At 38.8% G+C, this 8,802-nt stretch overlaps 1 non-coding gene across 1 annotated transcript; it reads left to right on the forward strand.

Annotated features, from left to right (window-relative positions):
• The first annotated feature begins 6,202 nt into the window (after positions 1-6,202).
• On the forward strand, positions 6,203-6,333 carry LOC115029270. The gene has a single exon (XR_003834847.1). It is a non-coding gene; the product is annotated as a small nucleolar RNA SNORA71 (small nucleolar RNA).
• Positions 6,334-8,802: the final 2,469 nt, after the last annotated feature.

Here is an 8,802-nt window from a genome sequence, read left to right on the forward strand (position 1 = left end):
TTGTGAAACCACACACACACACACACACACACACACACACACACCCTATGACTCCAGTGTTGGGAAGACAGAGACAGGGGAATTCGTGGGATTTACTTAAGCTCAGTGAAAGATACATCTCAAAAACTAATGTTGGGCATGGTGGCTAATGCTTTTTACCTCAGCAGAAGCAGAAGCAGACATGTGAGTTCAAGGCCTGCCTGGTTTCTACAGTGAATTCCAGGCCAGCCAAGACTACACCGTGAGATCCTGACAAAGTCAAAGGAGTGGAGCACCCACATAGTAACTCAGGACTATGTGTAACTCCAGTTCCGAGGCAATCTGTGTCCTCTCCTAGCCTCCAAGGACACCAGGTACACAGTGTGTGTGTGTGTGTGTGTGTGTGTGTGTGTGTGTGTGTGTGTGTGTGTAGGCAAAACACTTTTAAAATATCTTAAAAATAAAGTGGAGAGTGAGTGAGGAAGACACCCAATATCATCTTCTAACATGCACATACATATACAGGCATTCTTGCTCACACACATGTACACACAGAGATATCACACACATGTGCACAGAGATGCCATACAGATATACAAACAATACACAAAATCAATACAGAATATTTAAAACATATCCTAAACTGATAGAAAGTCTAGACATGAGAAAAACTTAAATCAAGTGGAAATAGATAGACTAAATATCTGAGGAAAGACTTATTTTAAATGAATGAAGCAGAAGTGATAGAAAACACCAACATCCTACCCTGACTAAAACAAATAACAGATTGAAGAAATAACAGTCTCTCAACAACAACAAAAGTCCAGGATGGTACAGATTCACTGCTGGATGCTACTGGACCATTAAAGACCTGACATCAGTGTTCTTTATCCTATTCCATAAAATACAATGGGAAAGGGAAAGGATACTACAAACCCCATCTATAAAGCTATTAGTACCTCAATACCAAAAACCAGAGAAAGACACACAAAGACAAACACACACACACACACACACACACACACACACACAGAGACAGACAGAGAGAAAGGAAAACAACAGACTAAACTCCCAGAAACATAGATGTAACAATTCTCAATAAAGAGCCAATAAAATGGCTCAGCAAGTAAAGATGCTCTCCAGGGAATGGAGAGACGGCTCAGCAATTAAAGAGTAGTAGGTACTCTTTAGAGGACCTGGGTTTTAATTTCCAGGACGCACACACACCACAGCTCTCAACCATCTGTAACTCCAGCTCTAAGATATTTGAAACCCTCTGCTAGCTTCCTCAGGCACAAAGTGTGTGCATGGTGCACAGACTTACACGCAGGCAACACACCCATATGAATTAAAAAATAAAATAATTTTTAAACATTTAAAGTACAGATGGAGAGATGGCTCAGCAGTTAAGGGCACTGGCTATTCTTCCAGAGGACCTGGGTTTAAATTCCAGCACTCTCACAGCAGCTCACAACTGTCTGTAATGCTAGCTCCAGGGGTTCTGGTACTCTTACACAGACATACCTACAGTCAAAGCATCAATGCACATGAAATAAAAATTAAAAAAAAAAAATAGTACTTTCCACCAGCCTGAAACCTGAGTTTGATTCCCAGAACAGACAAAAAGGTGGAAAAGAACCAACTCTACATACATATCATGGCAGGCATGTACTCACATACACACACATGTACTATAAATAAAAAGTCTAAATATTCAATAAAATAATTACAAACTAAATTCAAGAACACATTTCAAAGATCATATACCAAGACCAAATGGACTTTATTTCTCGGATGACAGGATGAGTCAACACACACAAATCAATATTAATCTAGCTCATGATCTCAAAATTTAAAAAACAAAAATCACATAACAATAGATCCTCAAAAGGCCTTTGACGAAGTTCAACATCCCTTTACGATAAAACCCCCAGTTCTAGGAGTACTATATCTCAACATAATAAATGCTCCCATCTTAACCACATAACCAACACTGTTACAGGAGAAAAGTGAGAGCATTTGTTTGAAATGAAAATTAGATAAGAGTACCCACTCTCTCTATACCTGTTAAAACAGCTCTTAAAGTCTTCAAGAGCTAAGGAAAGAAGGCAAACTATCCCTGTTTGCAGATATTATGACCTTAAACTTAAGTCTCTCCAGACTCCATCAGAAAACTCGTAGATCTTAAACAATTTCAGCAAAGTAACATGATATAAAATTAGCACAAAGTACTTTTCTATGTACTTGTAACAAACTTGCTGAGAAAGAAATCAGAGGGAAAAATCCACACAACATCTTCCCACTGAATAAAGTACCTAAGGATAAGCCTAGCCACAGAAGTAAAAGAACTACAGTAAAAACTGTGAAACACTGTAAGGGGCCAGAGAGAAGCCTCCATGGTTACGAATGCAAACCACTCTTGCAGAGGACCCAAGTTAGGTTCCCAGAGCTAACAGGCAGTTCACAACCTCCTATAATAACTCCAGCAGCAGGGAATGCAATATCCTCTTCTGGTCTCTCAGAACACTACACAGAGGCACAAATCCACACATAAGCAGATATATGTATGTACATAATTTAAAAAATAAATTTTTAAAAACACTGAAGAAATTGAAGAAGAAAATGGAATATGGAAAGATTTCTCAAACTCAGATTCATAAAAAATACTGGCTTCATTAATGAACACAATCTATATGTCAGTGTAATCAAAACCAAAATTTTAATGGTATTCTAAATAGAACTTGAAAACAAAAAAATTCTGAAGCTCACATTTAAGTACAAATGTTCCTGAACAGACAAAACAATCCTATGAAGAAAGCAAAGCTCCATGTATCCCAATACTTGGCCTCAATTATATTACAAAGACCCAATAACAAAACTCGCACCACACTAGCAATAGAGTCACATGGACTCACGAAACAGAAGAGAGGAGCCAGAAATAAGCCCAAGCATCTACAGCCAACTAAATTTTAACAAAGGTATCAAAGAAAGCTTTGGAGAAAAGACAATCTCTTCAGCACTTGGTGCTGGGATAAATGGATCTCCATCTATACAAGAATACAACTAGATACCTGTCTTCTCACCTTTATACCTTTAAGACCTTACCTCAATGACTCTAATATAGTAACTAAAATTTTAAACACTTTAAAATAAAGGGTTTGCTGTTTATCGTTCCTTTTCAGAGAGCCCATTATCAATTCTTGCTGTTACTTGAACTATTAGAGGCCTTTCATTCCTAGCCTGTGCCTACAATTTGAAGTGTTTCTGTTTGTTTTCCTCTGCAGCTTAGATATACAACCAAGAAATAAACAGACAGGTGGAGAGATTGTTCAGCAGTTAAGAGCACTGGTTGCTTACTTACAGAAGACTCAAGTTCTGTTCCCATCACTCACACAGCAGCTCACTACTGTCTACAACTTCAGTTCTTAGGGAGCTAATGCCCTCTTCTGGACTTGGGAGGCACTGTACACACATGGTGCACTTTACATACGTGCAGGCAAAATACTTACACACATAAACAAATAAAAAAAATTTAAAGAGATGAATGAACAATGAGAATATGGTATATATACACAGTGGCATATTACTCAACCATAAAAAGAGATGAGTGAACAATGAGAATATGGTATATATACACAGTGGCATATTACACAACCATAAAAAGAGATGAGTGAACAATGAGANAAAAAGAGATGAGTGAACAATGAGAATATGGTATATATACACAGTGGCATATTACACAACCATAAAAAGAGATGAGTGAACAATGAGAATATGGTGTATATATACACAGTGGCATATTACTCAACCATAAAAAGAGATGAGTGAACAATGAGAATATGGTATATATACACAGTGGCATATTACTCAACCATAAAAAGGAATAAAACTGAAATATATATTTTAAAAAGACAGAACTGAGACATCATCATAGTAAACAAAGTAAGCTGCATCAGAAAGATAAGCATTGCATGTTTTCTTTCGTATACAGAGTACACATGCACATTGTGCTGGTTAATTCACTGTCAACTTGACTAGATTTAGAATCATCTATGCGACATATCTCCAGGTATTGTCTGGAAAAGTGTTCCCAGGGAGGTTTAAATGGAAGAAGACCCACTCCAAAGGGGGCAATCATCTCACTAGTGGTGCTGGACTGAAAAGAAAAACAAACAGAAATAAAAGGAACAGCAGGATTCACTCTTTGCTTCCTGACTGAGTGGTAGTGTGTGTGGAAAACATCCAACTAGAAAAGGGAGACTATACAGGGAGAAAGGCACCGGTAATGGTGCTTCTTGATTATCAACTTGAAAACATCGCCCTGGAAACAAACTTCTGGGGATGCCTATGAGGGAGTTTTATATTGTGTAGAAAGACTGTCCCTAAATGTGGGTACACTATCCCATGGGCTGGGGTCTCAGATCAGACAAGAAGAAACCAAGTTGAGCACCAGAGTTCATTTCTCTCTGCTTGCTGAGTATGGATACTGTGTGAATAACTGCTTCGTGTCCCCACCATGCTCTCTCCTCAATGATAGACTATACTCTCAGTCTGTGAATACAAATAAACCCGTCCTTTCTTAAGTCTCTCTGTCGGGTATGTCATTACAGCAACAAGAAAAGTAAGCAGTACTAAAGAGGTAGAGTGAACAAGGAGGATAAATACAACATGCTTCCTCCTACATATAATGTACGTGTAATGCATGCATAAACCATGTGTAATGCATGTGCAATGCATGTGTAAAGCATGTGTAATGCATGTGCAATGCATTTGCAATGCATGTGCAATGCATGTGTAAAGCATGTGCAATGCATGTGTAAAGCATGTGCAATGCATGTGTAATACATGTGTAAAGCAGAGAGGGACTATGGTGGGGAAGGGATAAATATGAATGAAGGAAATTATATGTATACAGTGTCATAAAAAAAAAAAAAAAATAGCAGCTTTCCCTGGAAGATCAGGAACAATATAAGGACACCTAGTTCTACCACTATTTTACTACTCAACATTATACTGAAACTTTAGCCATTGGCAAAAAAGACAACAAAACCGAAAAGGGAAAGATAAAATACATCTATTCAGAGATGACATAATCTTCTATGTGGAAACCACACAGAATACAGCAAACACCATTCAAGCTAATAAACGGAACAAAATTTCAGCATATAAAGTTGGCACAGAAAGAGCAACTGTATTTCTCAATTACAGCCCTTTTGTTGGTTTGGAGACAGAGCCTAGACCCTTGTTACCCAAGGCAAATGTTCTACCATTCAGCTGCACCCCTAGCCCAGCAGCTATGTTTCTACATGCTAGCAATGGGCACCCCAAAATAGAAACTAAGAAAGCACTTGCATTGAAAAGAATGCAAAAGAATAAAATACCTATGAATAAATGTTGCCAACGAGGTAAAAGACTTGTATACTAAGGACTATGCAATATCATTAAAAGATCAAAACACTAATAGTAACCGCCTACAGGCCCGTGATTTGCAGATATTTGACGTGCATCACTTCCGATTCTCATAATAAGACTATCAAGAAGATATTAACATCTCTATTTTATAGATTAAAGCACTAAGACTCAGGCATATTAAACGGATTATAACACTCTTATCGCTACTGCTGACTTGACACTATAATTCCAAAACAAAAACACCACAATGCTTGCTTACTTTCTTTCTTAAACTAAGCATTCTCTGATATTTAATTCAAAGCTTCTCATAGAATCTCATAAAATTATTAAATTTTCTTGAAGCAACTTAGAAATTCAATTATTTCAATCACAAATTCACTGTTAGGTCAAATCCTTTTAGTTTACAATGCTTACTTAAGCGCCCAACTATACAGAAAAATCACATATTTAGGAACACTATAAATAAATCAAGAGGATATGAATCAAATAGCTAAGTTCTACAAGATTGATGTGAAATGCAGGTTGGCGTAATTGTTTCTAGGTCACACTTATGTATGAGGGTGGTGACTAGACCAGGAGGAAGAGAAGGAGGAGGAAGAGAAGGAGGAGGAGGAGGAGGATCAGAAGCAGGAGGAACAGGTACATTTATATACAGTTAGGACCCAGCCCTAAAGAACAACAAAAACCACAAGGACAAGGGCAGAAATCCAGGATGGAATGCAAAGAGGGACCTCAGCATTGGACAAGGAAGTTGAGATTTATTATGACAGAAGACACAAATAAAAGATTTGATTAAAATATTGGTTTAGGGCCCTGTATTGGAAAGTGATTGTGGGCTGCCTGTGTCCTGGACATTGATATTGCAGGGGAGGATACTGAAAGCCTTTCTCAGCGTGTGGAAGGTCTGTTTCTATCCTTGTCAATCCCTGGCGCTTTGGAATACATCTTCCTTCCCAGAGTTTCTTGGTCTCCTGGCTAAAACCAGGCTCAGTGAGTATCCTGTACCAGAGCTAGGCAGTTTCCTCAGAGGAAGAGAGGTAGAAGCAGGGCTTCACCTTACGGGGTTTTACTCTGTCCTAGTTTTGCAAGTATCCCGTCAGCCCTGGTTGCATCCTCCTGTGCTGCTCCAGAAGACTGTGAGGTAGGAAGCTACCTGACCCGCCGCCTCCTTGCTCTCCAGGTATTTTGCAGACACCAGATGGACAGAGAGTGGACAGCAAGACCACCACGCAGTGAAACTGGAGACACTACCCACTCAGAGCACCAGGAAACGGCTTTTACTCGGCCTAATAACTGGCTCAGGCATGGGAGACTCCTGCATACAAAGTTTTGACACCAATACTGGAGGGGACTATGTCCTGTCCGTGGGTCCATCTGCTGGTGCCTGGAATGATGACAGTGACAAGAGACTTTTAGTGCATTTGTTGCTAACTTCTCTGCTACTTTCCCAACAACCTCACAGATTTTTTTAAAAAATGGTTTAGGAAAATTATTCTAATCTCTCTGATGACATAGCAGCAGTCAGAGTCACCAGAAATGGGGAGGTCATGATTGCTCACTTTGCCACCAATAATTTAGTCCTTTCTTAGAAAACACACACTTTTTATATACATTTCTTTTTCTAAATAAATTGAAATCTTTAAAGAATTCCTCTGTCGCCAGGCGTGGTCGCGCACACCTTTAATTCCCTCACTCATCACTCGGGAGGCAGAGACAGGCAGATTTCTGAGTTCAAGGCCAACCTGGTCTACAAAGTGAGTTCCAGGACAGCCAGGGCTATACAGAGAAATCCTGTCTCAAAAAACCAAAAAAAAAGGATTTCTCTGTCAATAGTAAATGGCCAAAGCCCTGAGAACAGATATAAATGGCCAAAGCCCTGAGAACAGATGTAAATGGCCAAAGCCCTGAGAACAGATGTAAATGGCCAAAGCCCTGAGAACAGATGTAAATGGTCAAAGCCCTGAGAACAGATGTAAATGGCCAAAGCCCTGAGAACAGATGTAAATGGTCAAAGCCCTGAGAACGGATACTTTTTTTTCTTTAAAAAAAAAAAAAAATAATAAACGGAAATAAAAGCAATGATACAATTCATGAAAAAAAAAAGATTTTTTTCTGAGAAATGACTTTTTTTTCCTTGGCAAATTACTATTTGGGCTAAAAAAAATAAATTCCTTACAAGATTCAAGGGCAAAGGCTCCTGATTTTCTGCTACCACATGATTTGGACATTCAGATAAAGACATCCCTCATGACACCCACTTCTCAGAATAAGTAATACTCCATTCAGCAATCACTAATTGTTTTACATTCTTGAGCTGAAAGTCAGTAACAGTATTATGCTCATTTTCTACCTGTACTTACAGCCTAGGCACACGTCCTAAACATTCCCCCTAGTAAAATTTTGAGACCCAAGTTGGAGAAGTTGTGCAATTTTTTTTTTAAATATTTCCACTCATTTGTTTGTTCTGAGATAGGTCTCACTACAGAACCTGTGGTTGACCTTAAACATACAGAGATCTACCTGTTTCTGCCTCCTGAATGTTCAAATAAAATGTACTCACCACCATGAAATTTTTTTTTGATTTCTGGTCCAGTAGGCTGGATCAGCATGTTAAAGGTACTTGCCATCAAGCCTGAAACCAGAGTTTGTTCCCTGGGCCACACACAGTAGGGAAAAAAAGCTACCATATGAGCCATGTACACGTACACACACACACACACACACTCAAAGAATAAATTTATTTCTTTCACTTCCATGAGAAGCAACACCATTTATTCCCAGAATTCGGCTATATCGAGTTTTATACACAGAGAGTAAAAGCAAACAAGGAATTCATTACTCATCAATGACAAAATAATTCACAATCATCACAGCCACGATGTGCTTGGACGAGCTATTCTGCATGCATTTTTCTCACAGAAGGCACTTGTTACATTATCTTCACAGAACTAATTAGTAATTGAGAATTAAAACAGATTAAGCAACTTGCTAAAAGTGTTCCCAAACTAGTCATGAGGAGAAAGGTGCATTTTAAACATTATGTTTTATTGTTTGTTTTTGAGACAAAATTGTACACATGCAAGCTGTCACCCAGGCTTGCCTTGAACTTGTTATGTAGGCAAGGATGGCCTTTAAAACCTGATTGTCCTGCTCTCTGCTCCCCAGAGATGGGATTGCAGGTGTGAGATTTTAAACTGTTTTAACTTCAACACTCTGCTCTATGATCACTGTTTGTCTGGAAATGTGATTGCTGCTTCTGTTTCTCTCAAGCCTCTATGAAATAGGAATGATGTTATATCACACATGAGTAAGAGAAAGCTGACAATCTGCCCAGGAGGCAGAGCTACAGTAGTAATGGTGAAAATAAACCCAACAGACCTGCTGCAACACCATCTCAGAAGGCAGGCTTTA

The sequence above is a fragment of the Mus caroli genome, chromosome 14, assembly GCF_900094665.2.
Source record: "Mus caroli chromosome 14, CAROLI_EIJ_v1.1, whole genome shotgun sequence".
Lineage (NCBI taxonomy): Eukaryota > Metazoa > Chordata > Mammalia > Rodentia > Muridae > Mus > Mus caroli.